Here is a 27,456-nt window from a genome sequence, read left to right on the forward strand (position 1 = left end):
GAACACAAATAAAAATAAACTGATAAATCTTCATTTTAGCATGTCTTCTTTAAAGATGTTAAGAGACCAGACTCCTCAGACGTGTTGTATTTCCAAGCCGCTGCAACAGACCCTGAGGTGACCTCAGCAGGAGGATGGATGGCCCTGGACTCAGGATTTGATGACCTCATTCAACATTCATCGGATATGAACTTGTCTCCCTGTCCTCTGTGTCTTGGCTCATCCTGGTTCCCGGGTGGTCCGACAGCCACAGGGAACATGGAGTGCATCCCAGATTAACATAATGGACTTAATTGATCAACAGAAATTCAGAGGGGGAACCGTCCTTGAATGCACTCAAACTTTTCTGTTTGTTACACAGTCAAGATCAAGATTACCTCACTGGATTCATTGCTTCATACCTAAGCATTATGGTAATGACAGATTCCTTCATTTTGTTTTCATTTATTTAATGCTCCTTAATGTAGCAGCCATCCAAGACACCAAGTACAGACAGTTCCTGTCAAAGAGTTTAAAAGTATGTATAATCAAATCTTCAGAAGATTTACTTTGTTCAGAAGTACTAGATCTCAGACGTGTCTCATGTATAAATCTGTGTAATGATGATTTTGATCAACACGAGATGAGCTGTCTTTGAATGTAAGGAGGAAGAGGTACAGATGCCCCGGTAACAAGCTCACTAACTGTAGTGAGACCATCATGACATCCATGCTATGCTTCCAGTACAATTTGTTTTCATCATATCAAAAGCAGAGCAAAAGTCTTCTTGTTAAACCATGTGACCTGTGATTATCTGTCGTCATGAACTTGCGCACTTAAACAACAGAAGGCTTGGTTCAGTTATGGTTGTCAACTGGCTTCAATCCATCAACCTCTGTTCAGGTCAGGTCTAGTCTGTGACATCATCCTGGCAGGTGACGGGTCCATCCCACCTCCTGAAGGTAGCGATCTTTGTGCTATGAAGTTTCTCAGGTGAAACATGGGTGTCCCATTGGTCTTTTCCATTTGCTGAGTCCTCAACACTGAGCCACTGGAATGCTGGATCATGCTGGAGAATTACACCACATGGTCATAATGTCATAGTTGACACTCCCACACAATGTAAGTCACAATTCATTTGACACAAAGGCATTCAAACAAAACCAAAGGAACCTCCAAAGAGACCTACGGCCAAAGATATCTCATCACCTCACACTGAAAAAAAAAATTATTGGACTTCCATGATTTGAATGTGTCCAAAAACAATGTTCTTGTGTTCTAATTGAGAAACACAAGAAAGAAATACAATAATACTGAAACACAATATATATTGAAGTCATGTTTCCTTTATTCCAGTGTAGATCACTGGAGAGTTTCCAACTCTCACAAGAATAAAGTTAGACAATAAGTACAAGGGCCCTTGGACTTTCATTCTCCTGCAAAGTATTGGCATCGCCAAACACCTCATGACTCGAGAAGATTTTAACAGGTATATTATAATCTGAAAGATCAAGGACCCAGAGGTATAGATATCACTGCCGAAGTGAATGCATCCATCTACAAGTTTGACTCGATGGCCAAGTCCAGGAAGTTACTGAATGTAAGGATCTTATCCTTCCACCATCCATTAGTCCAAGGTCAGCAAAACATTCCTCAATGACAAATGTGCCAAAGCCACTGTACTCGACAATCCTACACAACACCCAGTCTCTGCAAGCATTGAACAGAGTAGGATCCAGAACATATTCCTCAGGAACACCAGAATTCACCAAGAAAACTCAGCCATTAAACAAGATGGGATGCTACCGTTGCAGTACATGCTCCACTGCACAGTTCAACAGTACTGCCCCATCATCGCTTTATAGGTACTACTGAGAATGACAAGAAATCTGGCTCAAGTGCTGTACAGCAATGCAAAAGCACTGGACCTCTGAGCTGCTTCTAACTTTCTGTATTTAATTTTGGGATGCATTCCCATAATAAATCCATTTTTAACAACCCTCAAGTGACAAGAAACAGAAAAACCAAAGTCTTGCAGAATGTTCTTGTCTGCTGCCAAAGCACTTCTGTTGGACTGATATATATGAGCGTGGTGCCAAATGTAGTCTTTACATGCTATGGCTCTCATGCACATACACACAGTTATGGATACATACATAACTGAGGACAGAAGCCCAAAGTAGGAAATAGGACTTCATAAACTTTAGGTCCACCAGAACCTCAGGACCATAACCAAGTAGTTAATAATAATCATCATCATCATCATTATCATATGTACTTATATAGCTCTCTCAGCCAGAAAATTTCAGTGTACTCTACACAACAAAGCAAAACAAGAGTTAAAAAGATATTTTTCTTTCTTTTTTTTGAACAAACAAACAAAATGTAGAAGGCACTCAGGGAGATTATACCTCCACCAAGGGTGCATATTACTTAAAATATCTTCTCGATCCTGGATCTAAAATGTCTTCTGAATCAAATTAGAAATACAATCCCTCATTTTCTAGGGCATTATGCTTCTGTTCATCAAATTTTGTCAACATACTCGCATAATGTTTTGAGTTAAATGCTATTATGTGCCAAACATTCTTCTGGATCTCAGTTCCAGATTATAATCTGGATCACCTCCAAAATTGAATCACTTATTTCATGGAATATTATCTATCTGCTTACCAAATTTCATTGAAATTCATGTATCACTTTTTGAGATATCCTGCTAAGAGGCAAACAAACAGATAAATTTAATTACGTCCTTGGCTGAGGTAATTAAGGCTGAATATGGTGTCTCTACTCAATGCAGTATATCAGGAAGCTATATTAATGAGTCTGCTGTCAGTGTGTCTGAATTTTTAGCCATGTAGGTTTGCCTAACCATAACCACTAACCATAATCTGCCCAAATCCTAACCCCAATAAACTTCTTTCCAGTTTGAAACTCTGGTTTTGGGGGAAACTACATTTGTCATGAACATGTAAAAAGTGACACTTTCCTGGAGAATCACATCCAGGATGTCTGATCCATAGGCATTTGTTCTAACGTTATACTACAGACTCATTGAACCCACAGTAACATCAGTGTTATGGTGATGTACCCACCACTGTAGCCACTATGAAACTTTAAATATCCTTCAGAACAGATGCAATCAAAACACCAAATAAATACATCAATTACAAACCAACATAGTTCAGTAAAAATAATTTAAGTCCATGTGTGAACTCAAGGTAATAGAAAACAAGTGTGTTTTCAAAACCAACAGAAGTATCATTTCTAATCTCCATCAGCAAACTATTCTATCAGCATCTGCATTGATGTTTAAAAACAGAATCAACAAACTGATCAAGACAGCTGGCTGTGGTATTGACATTAATCTGGACTCACTGAAGTCCATTCTGGAAAAGAGAATGAGAACCAAGTTAAGATTATTTGGTCTTTAAAAGCCATCCTTTTTCATTCAGCAGCTCATGATGCCTCAATGATTAATTGAACAATTTAGGAGGTCTTTTGTCCCAGCAGCAGCCAAATTGTTTTAGTTTTGCCGTTCCATTGGTGTAGATCCTGCTTTTATTGTGTTTTAATATTCTTATTCCATTGTTTTGTCTGGATATGCTCTGGAGTGCAGGGGAATGAAAGTCAGTAGGCACAAGACTGAGTACACATGTGAATGAGAAGGAGCCCATTGGAATAGTGCGGTTACAAGGAGTAGAAATGGTGAAAGTCGATGAGTTTAAATCCAAAGTCCAAAGTAAATCTGAACAACGTAATGGAGAATGTGGTAGAGAGGTGAAGAAGAGAGTGCAGGCAGACGTGGCTTGGGTGGAGAAAGGTGGCATGAGTGATTTGTGACCGAAGAATATCTGCAAGAGTGAATGGGAAAGTCTACAAGACAGCAGTGAGACCAGCTACTATGTTGAACGGCTTAGAGACGGTGGCACTAACAAAAAGTCAGGAGGCAGAGCTGGAGGTGGCAGAACTGAAGATATTGAGATTCTCTTTGGGAATGATGAGAATGGACAGGATTAGGAATGAACATATCAGAGGGACAGCTCAGGTGACAAAGTCAGAGAGGTGAGATTGAGATGGTTTGGTCATGTACAGAGGAGGGACCCAGGGTATAGTACCCTCCAAAAGTATTGGATTGTTTATTTCATTTCAAATACAAAAATAAACAAAGAAAAAAATTAAAAAATAAAAATTTCTAAAATTACCTTCCCTAAATGTAAACTGAAAGCAAATCTCTACAACTTGACGTAGAAATTAATTTAAAATATAAAAACCAAGATGAATGGTTGCATAAGTAGTGGGAATGCTTTAGTATAATACCTGTAAATTTCAAAATGAGCAAATATTTGCACAAAAAAACAATAAGTTTATCAGTTTGAACATTAAATATCTTGTCTTTGTGGTGTATTTAATTAAATATAGGTTGAAGAGGATTTGCAAATCATTGTATTCTGTTTTTATTTACATTATAGACAGTGTCAAACTTCAGTTGAATTGGGGTTGTATAAAGAAGTAAAATTTAAAAGCCAAGATGATGAGTTGCATAAATAATGGAATACATTGGTATAATACTTGTAATAATCAGTTTTTATTGCCAGTTTCTTCAGATCAGTCAGAGGATGGATACATGAACATTTCCAAGTCATTGAATATGTCTTGGACTTTATTACATCAATTATGAAGAAATACAAACAGTATGGCACTCTATGGTAAATCTGCATAGAGTTGACAGTTCTGAAAAACTGAGTGACTGTGCAAGAAGGAGAAGAGTGACGAAAGCCACCAAGACAACCCAAAACAACCAGAAGTTAGGCTTCTGTGGCTGTGATGGAGAAATTGTGCACAGTGCATGTTTTGCATTGTATCCCAGGTATACAGCTTCAGATGAAGTGGTATAGAGGAGGATTTTCTTAACCAAAACATCAAATTTAGGTTGGCATCTCAGATGTACCTTCTGGCAAATTGTAGCTGAACTTTCAGGTCTTCTTTTTAAGAAAATCCTCTGCCTTTCTCCTGGTGACCAACTGTAAATTTTTTCTATCTTTTTATATATATATATATATATATATATATATATATATATATATATAATGTTAATATTTCATCCATGGTTTTCAGCCTTTTAGGTCACAGTGATGGAGTGTTTTCTTAACATGGATACTGTCACATTTCTATCTGATGCCTCCAACTGCATCAATTCCTCAATTGTGATTTTGAGGTTCTGGTGGACCTTAAAAGCAAAATTTAATTTTCTCAATGTATGTGTTAATTTGGTCCTTATTCCTTAATGTTGTAAGTCTGTGCCGCTCCCAAGTTTGTCTTTTGGAATATTGACTGTTTAGTTGCTTGAGATACCATGACTGTTTTAGAGAGTGTTTCTGAACGAGGAACCATGGATCTCTTGGCTTAATCAGATTTAATAAGCATTGGTTCTTCAGGTAGGATCTTAAATATGCAAAGGTTCCCAGTAACGTCCAATTATGCCAATTCAGAAAGCCTTTAAAACTCATTATTTCAGTTACTGGAATCTTTTGGCACCTTCAGTGTGGCTTAATGAGGCATTCACCTTGGTGTATTAAAAACTACTGACCCACTGAAAATCTAACATTACTAAGAAAACTGAAATAAATCTATCTTTTAGCTTTTATTACCCAAGGCCATCAAATATGAGCATTGGGTATTGCAAAGGTTTTTCATCCGCCTATCTGTCTGTCCATCCGTCTGTCCGTCTGTCTGTGCTTAGCATACTGCCAGAGGCTTCAAATTTACAGGAAACATTCTTGGGACACAGACCTTGGACAAGTTCAAAGATGGCTAACCTTGACCTTTTTAAAGAGGTATTTTAAGAGATTTTAAAAAGTCACATTGTTTTAATCTGTTCAGTTTTTTTTTTGTTGTTGTTTTTTTTTGAGTGGCGGGTGTGAGAGCCAGTCAGAGTAGAGCTGCACCGTGATGTCAGTGGCCAGTCTCTCCAACGCCACTTCATTTTGTGTGTTTATATGCATGTTTCTCATATATTATGTAAAAGCTAGTGAGAAATAAGGCCTTCTAAAACTGAAAACACTGTTTGTGGAGCCCAGTAACATCTCTGAACTTATTTACAAGACATTTCACTGTCATTAGCATGGTGACATCACAGGCTGGTAGCTAGCTGCAAAACTGTTTCATTTATGTGTAAATATAACCTCTGTGTCATATATTTAGGGAATAACCCTGTTGTGTCTAATGATTTGCAAATGTTAATGGTGGATCTTACAGTTGCAAATATCCATTTTACTTAATTTGTGACCGTAAAATCCAGCATTAATGTCCGCAAATCATCAGACACAATGGGGTTATTCCCATTGTAATCCAGTTCTATTGTTTGCATGGTTTATTTTTCTGTTAAAAAAAAAAAACACTTTCCAAATATGTGTGAAAGGGTGTGGTCGGCTCGTCAAAGGTTTCCGTAGCAACAGCGTCTTCATGCCAAACTGCAAATTATGTGAGCAGACCCAGATTTCTGCATCTCATCAGCTGCACTAATTCTGTATCAGAATCTACATAAATACTTTCGTATGGTAGCTTAAATCCACGCATTTCAGCATTGTCGTCGCTGCACTAGTTTGTCTCGCTCTCAGCTGACAGCACCATTATTGACATCTGCGTAGCAAACGCAGTCAGGTTGTGGGAGTAATACATCAAATGTGAAATAATCTAATATTTTGGTCACCATCAACGCGATGTTTTTATGGTCTGAAATCTCACATGATTGGATTAGAATATGTAAAAGATAGCGAGAAATAAACACTTCAAAAACTGAAAACACTGTTTTTGGAACCTGATAACACCTCTAGAGTCAGTTAGCGTGCACGCTAACTCAAAGCTAACTTCCTATGGCGTTAAATTTGCCTCATTAATACCTGTAAATGCACAGAAGGTGATCTACAAATATTCATTGATTTGACACAACATGAACAAATGATGATTTGATTTGATTTGATTTGAACATGTACAAACTGTACGTAAGACAATAGGCCCTTATAGGAATTAATCCAACAACTGCAAATTATAAAGAACACATGCTCATATGTTTGTGTTATATTTTTAATTAACATTATATGGAAATGAGGGAGACATTCTAACTGACTTTAAACACATATTGTTTGATCAAATGAAACACATGCAATCAGGGAAACTTCAGTTTGAATGTATTTAGCTAAGGTGTATGTAAATTTATGTCCACAACTATACATGCATATATGTGCATATTCTCTTGCATACAAATGTGTATTCCAAATACAACATAATTTCACATTATTATCATTATCACTCCTGCAATATTCAGGGCAAACTTGAACGTAGTCTCACACTGAGAGTGTTGTAAGGTTGGCGGTGAAAATTATGTTACTTTCTGGCTAGTCACAACTTATTAACTGTGAGGGTGATGTTGATGGTTGAGCTGATTCCAGACCTGTCATTACAGTTGTTTTATATGGTCTGACCAAGCAGAAGTGCCCACAGGAGATGTTTAGCCAGCTGCCTCTTACATTTTTCATCCAAGATGCTGTTCATCCTTCAATTTACTTCAACATCAGTGGAGGCCACGTAGGAGCTGTGTAGAGATAAAGGCAGAATGCAGGTTAATGGTAGAAATAAGAGGGAAAGCAAAATAATGACCCATTTTCATTGTTCCACCAATGAGTTCAGGAACCAACAGTAAAGTTCAAAATGCCTACATCCTCACTCATGTATGTTGCTCATTAAAATACTGTGATAGGACAAACCTTGTCCTCATTTTGGGGATCTGCAATCCCTCCTTTGTGCATCCAAGAGTATGTTTGCACAGCTGTGTGATTACCTGTGTGAAAATGTGTGTGTGTGTGGGGGGGGGGTTATAACAAAAGGCTGCTCGAGATAATTCCTCGAATTTGCCAAAATGCAATATTCATTATCACTTATGCATTCCTTTTGCTAAAAAACAATACATCTAAAATGGCCGCCGCTTAGCTAGCTCCACAGCATTATTCAAATTTATACATTGCTACTGTATCAAAAAGTATAACCCTAAATCAGAAAAAAATGTTAGAATCAATGGAAATGCAAATTAAAAACCTGCAGTGATTGATACATTTACTCTGAATTGTATTTCATTGCTGACCTTATAAATCGAAGATATTTCATATTTTGTGTAGCCATCTTTGTTTCATTTGTAAATATGCACCATTCATTTATGGCCTGGAACATATTCCTCCAAGACCAGAGAAGTCAATCTGAACAAGGTAAAAACATCATCTTTTTGCGCAGTGAAGTTTTTCTTAAGTGGCATTTGTGAATGTAATTTATTGCCATGCTTGACAAAGGTTTCCCAAAATAATCCTTGGCTTATGTGGTTATATCAGATATTGATGAACAATGGTCCTTGATGCCGTCTAAGATATCAGAGAGCACGTGTACTCAGTTTAAGCTTGTGTCCTTGCCCATTACACACTGAAATTCCTCCAGATTCCTTGAACCATTTTTATGGTATTATGCACAGTGGAAGGAGATATATGCAAATCCCTTCCCATCTTTATTTGATGAACATTGTTTTTAAAGATTTCAAAAATTTTGGACATATTTGTTGACAAACTGGAGATCATCTTTGCTCCCCAAAGACTCAGCCTTTCGTGGATACTCTGTTTGTACCAATCATGATTGCAATCACCTAGTTGACGTCAACTGTTTGAAATAACATCTTTTTTTTTTTATCTTATTTTTGCATTAAACTGCCCCATTTTAATGTTAATTTTTTTATCTGTATGTGTTGCAAGCCTGAAATGCAGGAATAGATGTATATTAAATGAAATGAAGTTGACCACACAAAGCATGAAATATCTTGGATTTATACTCAAATAGAAGTCAAAGTAAGTGTATGAATCACTGTGATTTATTGATTTATTTGTTTACTTTAATTAGCATTTTCCATGCCATCCCACCTTTTTTTGATTTGGGATTGTATGAGATGTCCCAAAAACAGGTTGATAGTGCTGAAGTCAGTGATAGTTTTTATGACATTATGACATTCCCCAGTGGCGTGCTTACAAGTCAGATACCATTGCAATATCTTATAAACACTTACCAGTTTAATTGCTTTCTCTCAAATCTAATGAATAAAAGTTGAATGGTCCTTTGGGACCACTGCACAAGTATTTCTGCTAACCCTTTGTTAATGTTCTGAAGAGACTGCTGTTAAGATAATCTTTTGGACCTCAAGGCTGTAATAAATTCTGCATTTAAATTCCATCTCCTCATATAACTTTCATCCTTCTTTATTTAATCAAAAAGTCCCTTTCAATAGACTGTGTTGCCAATTTCTGTGTGAAAGCATCCTGCCAAGCATCCAGACTGAAATTCATTAAGAAACATGTTATTTTCATTCGCGGCTACAGTCTTTTTGATTGTAAAGTGGAAAATCTGTCACTACTCATTAACAATACTCACAGCTGCTACCACAAATCTGATAGCATATTAGAAAGTGACCAAACATCCACAGTGATCAAAAACATGAATATACACTATGAATTATATAAAGTATTTGTCCTTTTACCTAGATTTTTATTATTGTTATACAAGCATGTTGCTCATTGTGTTACATTGCTCTGGATAGTCACACAGTGTGTTTTGATCTGCAGATGTTAATACTGGTAAAGATGCAGTACAGGCCTTCAAACTTACACTTAAGACTGGACACCAAGGGATGACTAATTCTAAATTGTAGAGTAAATAATTTATCAGCCATAACTACTATATCCATTTGTGATGAATGTACAAAGCATGTCTTATTAGAAAAGTGGTGCTGTGAATGTTTCATATCCAGTTGTTTACCATCTCTCTGTGTGTAGGCTTTAGTCGTCAAATCGTCCATAAACAGCTTGAAAGAGACAGCAGCCAAATTAAAGCCCAGTTTGATCCCTAAATCATTACTCCCAGGGATGTGACAGGTTTGGACCTCTCAGAGTATTGTGTGTGAGCATGGGTTTGAGGGTTTGAGAGCTGCCAGTACTTCAGTTCTTTGCAGCCAAACATAACATTGGCAGAGCAGCAAAATGGCTCCAGCGAGCACCTGGTAGGGGTATCCAACAAGAGGACGCCAAGCTGAGGCAGCAAAACCCAAGTCCATGCAAAAAAGTAAGTGCTAAATGGACTACATTTCTATATTGCTTTTTCAGCCGATATAATGATGCCTTACGTTCACCCAATCACACACACATACAAAGACAGAGGAGCAATTTGGGGATTTAAAAACCTTGCCCATGGGACCTTAGTGATTTTCCTGTCTAACGTGTAATCGAACTGGTAATCTTCTGGTGCTGAGCCCACCCCAAGTGATACCTTTACTGCTGTCATGGAATCAAGACAGTCACAGCCTCACCAGCTATGGAACATTCATTACCTTCTCATCCAACTGTGCATTCAAATGTCTACACTTTTGAAGCATTTGGATGAGACAATGCTGGAGCACTGGATTCAATCAAAATTAATAATAACAACAGGAGCCATCTGAGATTTCTGATGTCCGCCAATCCAAATCAGGATCACCTCCAAAATTCAGTGGAGTCTTCCATGGACTAATATCTATCTGTGGTGCAAATCAGGTGAGAATACGTGAAGTAGTTTTGACGTAATCCTTCAAAGCCTATATAAAGTGAAACTTGATCCAGAATCTGGATCCAGATCTGGATGTGGATCACCTCCAAAATTTACTGTAGTGTTCCATGGCCTAATATCTATCTGTGGCAAAAATTCGGTGAGAATCCATGCAGTAGCTTTGACGTAATCCTGCTAAAGGTAATCCTTCAAAGCCTATATAAAGTTAAACTTGATCCTGAATCTCAATCCGGATCTGGATCACCTCCAAAATTTAATGGAGTCTTGCTTGGTCTAATATTTATCTGTAGTGAAAATTTAATCAAAATCTGTGCAGTAGCATTGATGGAATCTTGCTAACATGCAGACAGAGACAAATAAATAAACGCTGATGAATTTATTATGTCCTTGTTGGACATAATAATGATAATAAACCACCTACTGGCACAATAACTGGACAATGTAATCACATGAGAGGGTTTTATTACAGTTTAAATATACACAAAAAAGACACAAATTAAAGACAGTTAACTCAAGTGAGACTAATGCCCGTTCTGCTGGGTTTGGCTCTCACTGCGCTCTGGCACTGATGCCAAATTCATATCACAGTCATTTTGCATATTTCAAAGCCTTCCTGTGTGTTATTATGACATTTGTGTGTTTTGTCTGGTTGCGCCCATAACTAACTGTTTCTTGGGGGAAAGAAGCACTGATAGATATTATTTGTCAAATCCAGTTTTTCCGCTATTCATCACAGCCTTACGGGCAGAGTAGTTGTGGATGGTACAGCGTATGGAACATTCCAATGAGGAAGAAATGAAGGCTGGCTGGATTCAGCATCTCTGTCCTGTATTGGACAGAATGTTTGAACTGTCCTCCATTAAGGCATGTGTTCTGATGAGTGATTCAGTGTGTCTATATTGGGCAGGAGCTTGAAACAGTGACATAAAAACGCACTTGGCAGCAGCTTCACATATCCCACATCAGGCCCAGGGAAACCATAATTACCACTTTCATTTTTCAGTCCTGTTTATTTCAGAGGCCGGGGTTACAATTAAGACCATTTGCCTTGCAATTACTGTGTTAAAAATAATAAAACAATTTCAGCCTACCTAAAATACCTGCATTTTGTGTAATGATTCAGGTCATGCAAAATGAAATTGCAGTGTTTGGATGTTGTCAAGGACCTATGCAAAGCTGCAGCAGTGATAGCACCATGTTTGTCTACTTCTGGATTGCTAGCACTTTGTCACAATGCCAGACGCTGGTCAAAATTTCTTCACAGAGTAATTTTAACTGTGTTGATGTTTAATATCATGATTACTGCAGGGAGCAGTTCATCAATAGCCGCAACATAACTGTGAAACGTGTCCCTGGGGCCAGTTAGTAAATTGTCCTGTCAGTTTCCCAACCCTGCTCCAAACAACTTCCCCACCCACCTACTCCTCACACCACTTACACTAATTTTCCCAATAAAGTCACATGGCTCAGCAAACCTCTGCCCTCAGGTCAGTGTCTTGCCAAGCACGTGCAAACTTAGGCTTAGTTTATGGTTGATGCATCCACAGGCTTACAAGGTGGCATTTGCCAGACATGACGTACTGTACTCCATAGACCTCGCACCGCAACACTTGCAAGCACAATATGCATGTAGTTGCACACCTAGATGTTGTCACTTTTTGCAAGTAGAGTGGCCATGCAGCCAGAAAATGATCATTTGTACTGAATGTTGAGAGAAGCGAAATATCACAAGCAGATTTAAGTACAAATCATTTACTTTTGAAAGGATGGCTATTGCAGCACATACTGTGTTCACTAACCTGATAGGGTCAAGCCTATAATTAGCTCGACAGTGACACCGTTTTTGTCATTTAGCCCCTGTACACATTACAGTGTAGTTAAAATGAAGCAATCAAGATGTGCTTGGTCTGTAGACTTTCAGCTTTAATTCAAGGGGTTTACAAATTGCATGAACCATTTAGGAATTATAGAAATTTTTACACACAGTCTCTCCATTTTCAGATGACATAAGTAACTGAATTTTGCCACAATGGTTGCAGAAGCCAGTGCATTGTGTGTGCCATTCCCAAGCTCAGATAAATGAGTAGAGTTGGGCCAGGAAGTGTACCTGGTATAAAATTTGACCAACCAAACATACAGGTCACAAATTGAGTTTCCCTACGAGATCCACCAAGGTCCGGGTATTGTCCAGCAGGGTGTTCAGTGCAAACGGTGCTACTGTTGGGCAAAGAAGAAGAATAGGCAGAGATCTTGTCTGAAGGCAGTGGGACAGTCAGCAATATGGAAGTGAAAATGAGAACTTTGAATGTTGACAGTTCAATGGAGAGACCGAGCTGCTATGATGGAGGGGACAAAAGTAGACATAGTATGTGTACAAGTGTAAGGGAAGTAAGGCCACAAGAACTGGAGGTGGGTGATTATGGCTTCAATCATGGTGAAACTGGGGAGAGCTGACATCTGCCATTTGTTATCCTTATGTATTTTGGGTCAAGAATGAACACAGTGAAAACAGAAAGTTGATAGGACTAATATTTTGGAGAAACTACGGATATTAGCTATGAACAATGAACAATGGATATTGATAATTACATTCTGGGCTCACACACCATTCCAGCAGGGGGCAGTAAATCATCTATATATTAAAAGCAAGGTATAGCGTCTGTGTACTTGCGTGCCTGCGGGTGTGCGTGCATGTGTGTGTGTATGTACCTAAATTTGATCAGAAAAAAGCTGGTGGGAGCTGACATTTGCTGTTTGGTATGTTTATGTATTTTGGTTTAAGGATGCACACCGGTCATGACTGAAAGAACTAGATCGCGGGTACAAGCGGCCAAAATGGGCTTCCTCAGGAGGGTGGCTGGTGTCTCTCTTAGAGATAGGGTGAGAAGGTCGGTCATCCGTGGGGAGCTCGGAGTAGAGCCGCTGCTCCTTCGCGGTGAAAGGAGCCAGCTGAGGTCGTTCGGGCGTCTGGTAAGGTTGCCTCCTGGGCACCTCCCTAGGGAGGTGTTCCAGGCACATCCATCTGGGAGGAGACCCCGGGGAAGACCCAGAACTAGGTGGAGAGATTATATCTCCACACTGGTCTGGGAACGCCTTGGAATCCCCCAGTCAGAGGTGGTCAATGTGGCACCGGAAAGGTAAGTCTGGGGTCACCTGCTGGAGCTGTTGCCCCCGTGACCCAACCCCAGAAAAGCAGTTGAAGATGAATGAGTGATGAGGGATGCACACCGCCAAAACGGAACATTGATAGGACTAATATTTTTGGAAAAACTACAGATATTAGCTAACAACACTCAACAATGGACATTGATAATTACAGTTTGGACTCACATGCCATTCCAGCAGGGGGCAGTAAATCACCTATACGAGGTCTGTCCATAAAGTAAAGGTCCTTTTTATTTTTTTCAAAAACTATATGGATTTCATTCATATGTTTTTACGTCAGACATGCTTGAACCCTCGTGCGCATGCGTGAGTTTTTCCACGCCTGTCGGTGACGTCATTCGCCTGTGAGCACGCCTTGTGGAAGGAGTGGTCCCACCCCCTCGTCGGATTTTCATTGTCTGGAAATGGCGGAATGAAAAGGACTTTTTTTCCATCATAATTTTTTCAGAAGCTGTTAGAGACTGGCACCTGGAAACCATTCGAAAAATTTATCTGGCTTTCGGTGAAAATTTTACGGGCTTCACAGAGAATAAGGACTTTAACTACAGCTTTAAGGACCCCTTTAAGGACCCCTTTAAGGACCCCTATAAGGCCGCTCGGCGCGCCGCGCTCGGCGCTGCAACAACGTAGCACAAACCACTGGATCATTTCTAAATGGATGGCTCTGTGGATACGAGACCATCGTGCTCTTTCTCTGGTTATCACAAGAGCTGGACATCAGCCATTTTCCGGCAGATTTCACTTTTAACAAGAGATTTTGTCATGGAAAGCCGTGCGGAGGCTTCGCGCGTCACGACCGATTTGCTGATGAAGCGAGACAAAGGAACACCTCCGTTTCGGAGTGTTAGAGGACAAGTTGGGACGTGTCCAGCTCTCCACAAGTTCTCTTATACTCACTCGACTGGTAACACTGAAAGCCGAGATAGCTATGTCCACACTTCCAACTGTTTTGCAAACATTTGCAACTGTTTGCAAAAAAAATAAATTCACAAAGATGCTGAAAATTTCTTTGCAACAAGATAAACTGTTTGCAGCCATAAAAACTGTTTGCAAACTGTTTCGCAACCTTTTACGAACACCCAAAATTCGCAATGTTCATCACTGTTCATCATAAGGAAGGATTAGAAGACTCGTTGGGCAGGCAGAGTGACTGAACTGCAAAAGGATTTGCAGCAGGTTAGGGTGATAAAGGATGCAGATTTAAATGTGCTGACAAGCGAGGAGAGTGTGATGAGAAGGTGGATCTTTATGAGTATCTGATTAACAACGCAAATGAAAATGAGAGAGATGGTTGGATTGTGGTTGAATAGAGTGAATCTGGAAGACAACTGATGATGGCTTTTCAAGCAGTGTCATCTGTGAGCTTGGTGTTCACAGGCATTTAGTAGTGGTTTGCACACTTATTCTTTATTCGCATAGATTTAACCAGATTTCTTGACTCTTGAAATGATATTTATGTTTGAGGAATATCTCACGCAGAACATATTCATAAACATCCCTCAAATTTTTCTTACTCTTTTCAGGACAAACATCTCCTACGAACATGCCAAACCGGATTAAGCAAACCACTCGTATGCTTTATATTTATTACATGAAAGCATGTGTAAACCAAGCCCCAACCTCCACTGCTGAGTAATGAAGTCTACTGTTTGTGGTAACTCTTGTTGTCTCTTGAATGGCTCCTGCATCACTGCAAGTGGGAAAGGAATGACGCTAACCTCTTGCAGGAAAGGGTATTCTCCAGCAGGCATTCTTAAGCCGGCATTGCAACTCTGTAACCTGCAATAATACAAATTTACAAAATCCGTAATCCAGTCTGTCCTTGTCACTGTAGCAAGTAAAATGTTTTAATTTTCGACAACATATGCTGTTGCAGTGTGCCGCTGCAACTCTTGCACGCAGGGGTGGCAGAATTTTCCATCCTTGTCTTATTGAAAGCAGTGGAACATCTGGTTTATGGTCTGCCACATGCCACCACCAACGCAGGATCAGATGTAGTTTTTTGGGACTGGCTGTGTTGTATTTGTGGGGAATCGGTTACCTCAACCACTCACCGAGGCATAACAATGGCAGTGAGCATGGTAGAAGTGAAGTCAGAAGATAGGATCACCCGAAGGGATGTCATGCACCATTTGTTGGAATTCTGGTTTGTTTTTGTTTGGTTTTTTTTAATCTTCATTTGAACCCATCCAAGGCATCTCAGAAATTCCCCAGACTGGAAAATCACTAAGATCTTCTTAAGCAAGGTCCTTAATCCTCACGCAATTTTCTGCTGGTTTGCAGTTGAGTGCCTTGCATGGCACACTGACATCAGTGTGTGTATGTGTGTGTGTGTGTGTGTGTGTCTGTGTGTGTAAATGGATGAACTGTCACAACATCATCACCACATGGAGAGTGATGACATGAAAGACGTGATAATGATGTGAAAATGAAGTCACAGTAACATGACAGTGATGTGATGATGTTGCCTTTTGCCTCAGATGGAAAGGCTCCATATGTGATACATTCAGACCATGTTGGTGCCATTTGCTTGACCTATATCATATCACTTTGCAATTTCAACTTGCATCACTACCAGTCCAAAAATGCACCTGGTCAAATTTTGAAACGAGTGCAAAGGAAATTTTTCTGAGTAAAATTTACTCTGCTGGGATAGTATTTGATCCCAGTCCAAATAAAGTGAATTATACTCTATCATAGAGCTAAATCAACTCAAAACAGTGTAAAATCAACTCTTATTGGAGTAAAACCACTTGCATTGAACAGATGGTGTCGCAGACTGAATGGTCCTCCGTCAGCCCCGCCTTCACTGCGCTTACATCATCAGCCACGGTTCACTGATAATCACCTCGTTTCTGCTTTTAAAGCCACATTCCAGTCATCATCTATCTCAGCGACAGATGCAGTGAGGAAAATAAGTATTTGAACACCCTGCGATTTTGCAAGTTCTCCCGCTTAGAAATCATGGAGGGGTCTGAAATTTTCATCTTAGGTGCATGTCCACTGTGAGAGACATAATTTAAAAAAAAAAATCCGGAAATCACAATGTATGATTTTTTAATAATTTATTTGTGTGTTACTGCTCCAAATAAGTATTTGAACACCTACCAACCAGCAAGAATTCTGGCTCACACAGACCTGTTAATTTTTCTTTAAGAAGCCCTCTTATTCTGCACTCTTTACCTGTATTTAATTGCACCTGTTTGAACTTGTTACCTGTATAAAAGACACCTGTTCACACACTCAGTCAATCACACTCCAACCTGTCCACCATAACCAAGACCAAAGAGCTGTCTAAGGACACCAGGGACAAAACTGTAGACCTGCACAAGGCTGGGATGGACTACAGGACAACAGGCAAACAGCTTGGTAGAAGACAACAACTGTTATGATTATTTATTAGAAAGTGGAAGAAACACAAGATGATTGTCAATCTCCCTCGATCTGGGATTCCATGCAAGATCTCACTTTGTGGGGTAAGGATGATTCTGACAAAAGCTCAGAACTACACAGGAGGACCTGGTTAATGACCTGAAGAGAGCTGGGACCACAGTCACAAAGATTACATGAGTAACACATGATGCTGTCATGGTTTAAAATCCTGCAGGGCAGCAAGTTCCCATTGCTCAAGCCAGCACATGTCCAGGCCCATTTGAAGTTCACCAGTGACCATCTGGATGATCCACAGGAGACATGGGAGAAGGTCATGTGGTCAGATGAAACCAGAATATAGCTTTTTGGAATCAACTCCACTTACCATGTTTAGAGGATGAGAACAACCCCAAGAAAACCATCCCAATCGTGAAGCATGGGGGTGGAAACATCATACTCTGGGGGTGCTCTTCTGCAAAAAGGACAGGACGACTGCACCATATTGAAGGGAGGATGGATGGGGTCATGTATTGTGAGATTTTGGCAAACAACCTCCTTCCCTCAGTAAGAGCATTGAAGATGGGTCCTGGCTGGGTCTTCCAGCATGACAATGACCCCAAACACACAGCCAGGGCAACTAAGGAGGGGCTCCGTAAGAAGCATTTCAAGGTCTTGGAGTGGCCTGGCCAGTCTCCAGACCTGAACTCAATAGAAAATCTTTGGAGGGAGCTGAAACTCCAAACCTGAAAGATTTGGAGAAGATCTGTATGGAGGAGTGGACCAAAATCCCTGCTGCAGTGTGTGCAAACCTGGTGAAAAACTACAGGAAACATCTGACCTCTGTAATTGCAAACAAAGGCTACTGTACCAAATATTAACATTGATTTTCACAGGTGTTCAAATACTTATTTGCAGCAGTAACATAGAAATAAATCATTAAAAAATCATACGTTGTGATTTCTGGATTTTTTTTTTTTTTTTTTTTTAGATTATGTCTCTCACAGTGGACATGCACCTAAGATGAAAATTTCAGACCTCTCCATGATTTCTAAGTGGGAGAACTTGCAAAATCACAGGATGGTCAAATACGTATTTTTCTCACTGTATCGGAAGCTTTTGTACAACAATCCTATCTGCATAAATTCAGCATTCTTCCATAATAACAGACGGAGGAAGTGATCAGAGCAGCACGGTTGCACAAGCTGTTAGCTGATGCGTTGTCAGACATTTCAATGCATCACAGTTTCAAGCCTCATTTCTGATTAAAACGGCCTCGTTTCTGCTTCAAACTGACTTTAGAATGATTCAAGAGGTTTTACTTTGTCATTTGATGGTTAATTATCACATTAATCCATTTGATCGCTTTGGGTGGAGAAACTCTGTGTCACACGGGCGGCTGGGCTCCAGAGTGACATATGCACATTGGAAGCAGGGCGGAGCAATGTTTAGGGGGCAGACCGTTCAGTCTGTGACACCTGTCGAACTGATTCACTCTATGATAGAGTGCAATTTACTCTATTTAGACTGGGATGAAATGCTATCCCAGCAGAGTAAATTTTACTCTGCAAACTTTCCTGTGTGTATATCTTCATAAAGCGAATAAAATTAAAGAAAACAAACATCATGTTGTGTGTTGTTGAGGTGTGTGTTCCTGGCACTCATTTCACAGTCTCTCTCTCTCTCTCTCTCTCTCTCTCTCTCTCTCTCTCTCTCTCTCTCTCTCTCTCTCTCTCTCTCCATTGCCGCCTGCTGTTTCAAAGAATACTGCAAGAATGAATGTGAAGGAAAAAAAGCCAGCTGAAGTTCTGCTGATGCATGTTGCTGAAGCCCCCACGCAAAGCAACTGCTTCCATCTGTAGTTCGTCCTTCCTTCCTGAAAGTAGCCTTCTACCGGCTGCAGTCTGGTGTTATGTGACCATGTCTTTGGTCTGGTCCAATCACTGGGCTCATCATCAGCGAAGTACAGGCATGCTTGATCATGCTTTGGAAATGTGACACATGTTGTGGTATAGCAGCAGATGCTCCCTCACATTGCTTGTTATGTGTCTGCTTAAGTTAACGCTCCTTTGTCATTCCACAGATGCCCAAGGAATCTTTGGACAGGCCTTTGTACCAAAGGACATCCAGTTGTCATATTAGTTCCCTGGTTAGCATCCAGGTCTCACAAGCATATAACGAGATCGGAAGCCCAAGGGCTCTGAAGGCATGGAAAAAGAAATATGCCAAGTGCAATTCCTTTCACCTCCCTGCAGAAGTGTGTGTACCATCCTCAAGGAAAGTACAGCCCAATGTACAACAAGATTTATGCCATTACTCTAAAAAGAAACTTTGTTACATAAGAAACTTGGAAGGATGTCTTATGAAGGTGCTCCCACCACACACACACACACACACACACACACACACACACACACACACACACACACACACACACACCACACACACACACACACGCACTAAAATCTTTTGATGATAAAATATTAATCAGTTTTACTTATACAAGGTACTACTTGAACACCAACTTGATATGTATGCTCAACAAATATATTAGTGCAACATTCATGTTTTCATTCCTATTTTTTATGAGTTGAAGTAAAAGCTCAAAGGCTGCATACAAGTACTTGTAATAGTGTACTAGGCAAAAGGCAATACTCAGTGTCCAATTAGTAGTAGCATTTAGTACTAGTATGCAAAAGATGATATACTACCTTTATAGTGCAGAAACTGACTTCATTACAATACAGGTGGAGCCTGGTAACCGAAGAACATCCATGGAAAATTCACAGTAGAACACGGATATAAATGAAAATCAGTGTTGTCCGTTATTGAAAAATAAAATTTTTCATAGTGAGTCTGAGTTGTGTCCCTATTACTCGCTTGTTTACTTTTCTTGTGTACTACTGAAATGGTTGGTTTTTATTTACTAATTGATAAATACATACTAAGTATTGAGATGCAGAGTAAGACTTCTTCATCATCATTATCAAGACCTTCACAGTCAAGCAACGTAGTATGTACTGTACTGACTGTAGCCCTCAAATATGAAATTCAAACAGTGCAAAACCTGGTTCATACACTTGTGTTTTAATGTTTCAACTCCAATGTTTGTTTTCAATCAGCTAATGAGGCATTGAGGTCCCATTAGCACAAATTGTGATGTCTTCTTAAGACACAGACTCTGGAACAATGTTTGGTGGACATCAGCACTTTTTCGGCACATTCCACTGTGAAAGAAGATTTTGCCATGAAAGAGTGGCGGCGAAATTCATCGGTACGAAGCTGATGGTGCAGCAACAGTGCCTCCATGTTGAAGTCTCACAGGACATGTTGTGACATGCCCACCTCTTCCACAATTTCTCGGATAGTCACACGACTGAAAAGCCACCGAAATCCGTCTGAATCTTCCGAATGGTTGACGAGCTGGGCATGTTAGAACATGTCCTGTGAGAATTCAACACGGAGGCGCTGTTGCTGCTCCATCAGCTTCGTGCCGATGAATTTCGCTGCCACTCTTTTCATGGCAAAATCTTCTTTCACAGTGGAATGTGCCGAAAAAGTGCTGATGTCCACCTCTTCCTCAATTTCTCAGATAATCACACGACGGTCCCGCATCACCACAGCATTCATTTTGGAAATGATCCGGTCGTTTCAGCGTGTTGATGCCGATCAGAGCGCGGCGCGCTCTCCACCGTTGTGCGGACGTCTTTAAACCGGTTGTATTGCTCCTTAATCTGTGTGATGCCCAGAGGATCGTAACCGAAAGCCGTCTGAATAATCCGAATGGTTTCCACCTGACTATTGCCCAGTTTGTGGCAAAAAAATCATGCATGCGCACGAAGGTTCAAGGTTGGCTCAAGCAAGCACACATGATTCAAATCCATCAGGTTTTTGAAAAAAATAAAAAGGTCCGATACTTTTCTAACAGACTTCATAAACTGTGACTTTAACAGTACAAATATGTTCAAATAATCCAATACCATTGTAGAATATGCAAATGACTGTAGATTAAACACAGAAAAACCATAATACCAAAACCTGTACAATACAGTTCAATTTTACAAATGAGAATTTTCACAAATACAGTAAAATACTGATAATTAAGGGTTTGAAAAAAGAGGTGATGTGTCTGTTTAAACCACATTTTGAGGATAATTAACATGAGGTAACCGTTGGGCAGAGATTTTATCTTCTAAATAGACAATAAAATTACAACAGGTTTACACTGTTAAATTTACATATTTTGGTCAACCATTTACATATTCACTGTAATTTTAACAGAATTCTCCTGGTAACCACAGCTGTGGGAATTTTTTTTACAGTGTAATATTCCATATATGGAATATTATGTAGGCCAATCAAAGTGGCTCGTTCGAGCAATCTGGTACATCAAAGTTCACCAAATGCAATAGAGTTTGTCCTCATTATTCATTAATTCATTTTCTGATCCTCCTTATATCAGTTAAGGGTCACGGGGGTTCTGAAGCCTATACTACTGGTCCCTGGACGATAGTACTCTAGTAGTAGCCCATTGCAGTTATGATGCATTTAGACAGACAAATGCATTCACACTCTCATTCACACCTACGGTCCATTTACCTAAACCCGTTGTCTTTGAAGGTGGAAGGAACCCGGAGCACTTGGAGGAAAGACACGCAAAGATGTGGAGAACATGCAAACTCCACACACAAAGGACACGTTTGGAAGCAAACCCGCAGAAGTACTGCATATGTCCACTCCTGTTAGTATGATAGAAATAGAACATCATTGGTACAACAGGTTGGATTAGAGGCAAGATCATTTTTGAAATACGTCTGTGTTTAGTCAATAGCTTTCAGTTGACTGTTGCTAAAATATGCCATTAAATTCTAACCACAGTTCTATAAATAAAGTCAACGTACTACTTGTCTTTTATTGTTTTTGAGTTATTGTCCACAGAAACAGGCCGGGATGTACAAACTCACTCACTCTCTCGTCTACATGTTTTGCTGTCTAAGCCCTAGTCTGGTACCAGTGCAGAGAATTCAGACATTTAATTTGTGTCCTTGTCTTTTGTCTTTATGTTTTAGCTTTCATGTCTCCATTCATCCATAAATTCTACACTAACACACAAACCAGATTGCCCTCGTGTTTCCCCTGGTTGCCATCTTTGCTGCTCTCTATTGGTCTTTAAAGTCCTACGTCCGTGCATTCTTGAAAGACTAAAATGACATTTGGCACTGATGTAGAGACTGCCGTGTGTGCGAGGGATGCACGAATATCATATGAAAGTCTGTGTTTTATGTTTTTAATCCCTTTGTCATGGAATCCTATTTAGACTGTGACACATGTGCTGTTAAGATGAAAACTAGCTAGTTTGTAAATGTTTTGTGTCACATCCCACGCAATACAAAGCTGTACTATAACACAAAAATCTGGTTCTGCTATGCAGGAGAGATCTTGATGTGCACGGAAAGCTCATGTGCCAAGTTAAGCTCTGTGCTGCAGACCCACTTGCACTAATTAGACCTGATATATAGCCTGATGTGTGCTGATTGGAAGCAGGCTCATCTAACTCAGGACAGGGTCCTGTTGCAGTGCTTTGGATTGCCTGAGGGTGTTATTTTGTTTCCAGGCGCTGGTCTGAGGTCAGTTTCATGCACAGTCTCCATGCACATTTCTTTGCTGGTGATTTAGAGTTTGTAAACCGATGCAGATCTGTGAGTATTATGCACCAACATATTGATGAAAGGGATGTGGAGTTTGGATCTCAGCAGGTCACAAGCAGCTGTCCATGTGGCGACAGCTTCAGCTTCACACAGAAATGAGTGGCATGCAGTAGATAGCACAGAAACGGCACTGTGCCAACCATACCAGACACTCCCTCAGCGCCTTTTGCAGCGTGTGCCCTGCCGTTGGATGTGCGCTGATATAATGCGGTGCTTGAGGAATGATAACAGAGAAATACTCACCCAAGCTGTTTGACTGTTCAGCTCTGTTCTTTGCATTTAATTGTCTGACATGAATTTGTAATCCAATGTTATGGGCAATCAAAATGAATGAATGAATGATTTTATTTAAAAGTGAACCTGTGTGACCGAAAAGTAAAATATTCACACACACACACATACAGTAGTGTTCAGAATAACAGTAGTGCTATGTGACTAAAAAGATTAATCCAGGTTTTGAGTATATTTCTTATTGTTACATGGGAAACAAAGTACCAGTAGATTCAGTAGATTCTCACAAATCCAACAAGACCAAGCATTCATGATATGCACACTCTTAAGGCTATGAAATTGAGTTAATAGGTAAAAAAAAAGTAGAAAAGGGGGTGTTCACAATAATAGTAGTGTGGCATTCAGTCAGTGAGTTTGTCAATTTTGTGGAACAAACAGGTGTGAATCAGGTGTCCCCTATTTAAGGATGAAGCCAACACCTGTTGAACATGCTTTTCTCTTTGAAAGCCTGAGGAAAATGGGACGTTCAAGACATTATTAAGAAGAACAGTGTAGTTTGATTAAAAAGTTGATTGGAGAGGGGAAAACTTATACGCAGGTGCAAAAAATTATAGGCTGTTCATCTACAATGATCTCCAATGCTTTAAAATGGACAAAAAAAAAAGAGATGTGTGGAAGAAAACGGAAAACAACCATCAAAATGGATAGAAGAATAACCAGAATGGCAAAGGCTCACCCATTGATCAGCTCCAGGATGATCAAAGACAGTCTGGAGTTACCTGTAAGTGCTGTGACAGTTAGAAGACACCTGTGTGAAGCTAATTTATTTGCAAGAATCCCCTGCAAAGTCCCTCTGTTAAATAAAAGACGTGTAGAAGAGATTACAATTTGCCAAAGAACACATCAACTGGCCTAAAGAGAAATGGAGAAATATTTTGTGGACTGATGAGAGTAAAATTGTTCTTTTTGGGTCCAAGGGCCGCAGACAGTTTGTGAGATGACCCCTAAACTCTGAATTCAAGCCACAGTTCACAGTGAAGACAGTAAAGCATGGTGGTGCAAGCATCATGATATGGGCATGTTTCTCCTACTATGGTGTTGGGCCTATATATCGCATACCAGGTTTCATGGATCAGTTTGGATATGTCAAAATACTTGAAGAGGTCATGTTGCCTTATGCTGAAGAGGACATGCCCTTGAAATGGGTGTTTCAACAAGACAATGACCCCAAGCACACTAGTGAACAAGCAAAATCCTGGTTCCAAACCAACAAAATTAATGCCTCGCAGATGTGAAGAAATCATGAAAAACTGTGGTTATACAAGTAAATACTAGTTTAGTGATTCACAGGATTGCTAAAAAAGCAGTTTGAACATAATAGTTTTGAGTTTGTAGCGTCAACAGCAGATGCTACTATTATTGTGAACATCCCCTTTTTCTTCTTCTTTTTTTTACTAATAGCCCAATTTCATAGCCTTAAGAGTGTGCATATCATGAATGCTTGGTCTTGTTGGATTTGTGAGAATCTACTGAATCTACTGGTACCTTGTTTCCCATGTAACAATAAGAAATATACTCAAAACCTGGATTAATCTTTTTAGTCACATAGCACTACTATTATTCTGAACACTACTGTATATACATACACATATACTCATACTTGCAATCACAAACAGTGAAAATGTAAAAAACAGTAAAATGACAATTACATGGAAAAGATGCTCCAATCATATTGAAACCTATGCCACATTACTTGCCTGATCATAAAGATTCGAAAAAGGTATGGTTTGGACAGTCTGTAACTGAATTCTATGGAGTTATGGGATCAAACATCAACAATGGTGACAAAGGTCAGTGTCGGTTTGTACAGGGGCCAAAAGTTAAAGTTGCTCCAATTTTGGTAAAAAGTGATGCAAATTACTAGTTCAGTTAACACGGTTTTAAAAAGGAATAGTTTGGACCATGTATCATACTTACTTATACGTTACGGGGTAACATATGTCACATGTCATAGAATCCAATAGACGCAGACCTTGTTTGACCTTTACTTTGGAGACCAAGCATTCAACACTGTCAAAACTATTCCATTTATTAATCCTATTAGCTCAACCAATAATTTGCATCACTATTTACCAGAATTGGAGCAACTTTAACTTTTGACCCCTGTACAAAATGAAACTGACCTTTGTCACCATTCTTGCTGTTTTTATCCTGTAGAATTCAGTCACAGATAGTCCAAACTATACCTTTTTGGAATCTTTATGATCAAGCAAATAATGTGGAATATTTTTTCAATATGACTGGAGCATCTTTTAATTTTGACCTCTGTGTAATTCTTCAATTGACCCCTACCTGACCACAGATTGAAAAGTCAAGTGGCCAATCGTTTTTTTCAAAAGAGGAGTATCTAAGGAGTATTTCTGCCAAATTTGATGCTTTTATCACCATTTGCGTGATTGCTTCAGTTATCTGCTGCACTAATATGAATATGGTTGCTTAGCTGCAACATGTATGTCTAGATGTTTGATAATTCCTTTTTATGCTTTTGTCAGATTTTTGTTTGTTTGTTTTATTCATTAGTACATCCAAAGCAGATGGTCACCCCACTGAGTCTTGTCTGCTTTAGGTTTCTTCCCATAATCAAAAAATGACTAAGGGAGTTTTTCCTTACTACTGTCGCCAATGTGCTTACTCAGGGGGTGGAAAGGATGGCACTTATTGGTGTGTTGCACCTTGGGGTGACTTATTTTATAATTTGGCACTGTATAAATTAATTGAATTGACTAGTTGTGTTCTCTATATCTTTCATAAAACAGATCACTGAAATGATGGCAGGAAAATTATCCAAAAGGCTGGAGTTAATCTTCTGAGAGACTGAGCTCATCCATAATCAGGCGGCCAGCCAAAGCATGTTCTATTGAAAGAGTTTATGCCTCCATTGTTGCTGAGCAGATTGTCTGTTTATCTATAAATTTCATTAGGAATGTTACTATTTAGACAGGTGTGTGTCTTTCTACATCAGGTCCAATCAACTGAATTTACTCTAGGTGGACTCCAATTCAGCTGTAGAACATGTTAAGGATGATTAGTGGAAACAGGATGCACCTCAATTTTGAGTTTCATGGCAAAGGCTGTGAATACTTGTGTACATGTGATTTCTTTTGTTTGTTTGTTTGTTTTTAATAAATTTACAAAAATCTAAAAAAAAAGTTTTTTCACATTGTCATTATGGGGTATGGTGGTAGAATTTTGAGGGAAAAATTAAATATTTATTTCAGAACAAGGCTGTAACATAACAAAATGTGGAAAAGGTGAAGTGCTGTGAACACTTTCTGGATCCACTGTATCTTCACTGCATCCAGAAAGTAAGAAATCGCATGTACATAAGTATGAATGTCAGGTGTCATGTTTTGAGGAAACCAGGCACCATCCCTACAGTAAAGAATAGTGGTGGCAGCATCATGCTGTGGGCATGGTTTTCAGCAGTAGGAACTGGGAGACTAGTCAGGATTGAGGGGAAGATGAATGCAGCAATGTACAGAGACATCCTGGATGAAAACCTGCTCCAGAGCGCTCTTAACCTCAGAATGGGTGATGGTTTATCTTTCAGCAGGAAAATGACCCCAAGCATACAGCCAAGATATCAAAGGAGTAGCTTCAGTCCAACTCTGTGAATGTCCTTGAGTGGTCCAGCCAGAGTCCAGACCTAAATCTGATTGAACATCTCCGGAGAGATCTGAAAATGTCTGTGCACTGACACTCCTCATCCAACCTGATGGAACTTGAGAGGTGCTGCAAAGAGGGATGGACAAAACTGCCCAAAGATCAGTGCCCCAAGCCTATGGCATCACATTCAAGAAGACTTAAGACAGTAATTGCTGCCAAAGGTGCATCAACAAAATATTGTGCAAAGGGTGTGAATACTTATGTACATGTGATTTATTAGTTTTTATTTTTACTAAATTTGGAAAAAAAAAAGTTAAGAGGAGCTGAGCTCAACTCTACCTAAGTAGAAGGGGCCTGTACACCAGGCTACCACCAAAAAAAAAAAAAAAAGTAATTTCCCTTTACACCATGCAGGGGTCCAGCTGTAAGGTCGAAGTCCTCAAAAGCAAGTCCTCAAAAACTTTCCTTTTCGCTAAGGCTTATAGTTAGGGCTGGATCGGGTGACCCTGGACCATCCCTTGGTTATGTTGCTTTAGACGTAGACTGTGGGGGGGTTCCCATGATGCACTGTTTCTTTCTCTTTTTTTCTCCGTATGCATCACTCTGCATTTAATCATTAGTGATCGATCTCTTTTTCCTGGTTCTTTCCCTCAGCCCCAACCAGTCTCAGCAGAAGACTGCCCCTCCCTGAGCCTGGTTCTGCTGGAGG

The 27,456-nt window shown here is 39.7% G+C and overlaps 1 long non-coding RNA gene across 1 annotated transcript in view; it reads right to left on the minus strand.

Moving 5' to 3' along the window:
* Positions 1-921: 921 nt before the first annotated feature.
* The window catches only part of LOC117520247, a 57,207-nt gene continuing 30,672 nt past the window's right edge, over positions 922-27,456 (minus strand). Inside the window, exons 2-3 of the long non-coding RNA XR_004563583.1 lie at positions 7,509-7,573; positions 922-1,048 (exon numbers count right to left, since the gene is read on the minus strand). This is a non-coding gene — a long non-coding RNA (uncharacterized LOC117520247). The remainder of the gene's footprint in view (positions 1,049-7,508; positions 7,574-27,456) is intronic.

This window comes from Thalassophryne amazonica, chromosome 11 (assembly GCF_902500255.1).
Source record: "Thalassophryne amazonica chromosome 11, fThaAma1.1, whole genome shotgun sequence".
Lineage (NCBI taxonomy): Eukaryota > Metazoa > Chordata > Actinopteri > Batrachoidiformes > Batrachoididae > Thalassophryne > Thalassophryne amazonica.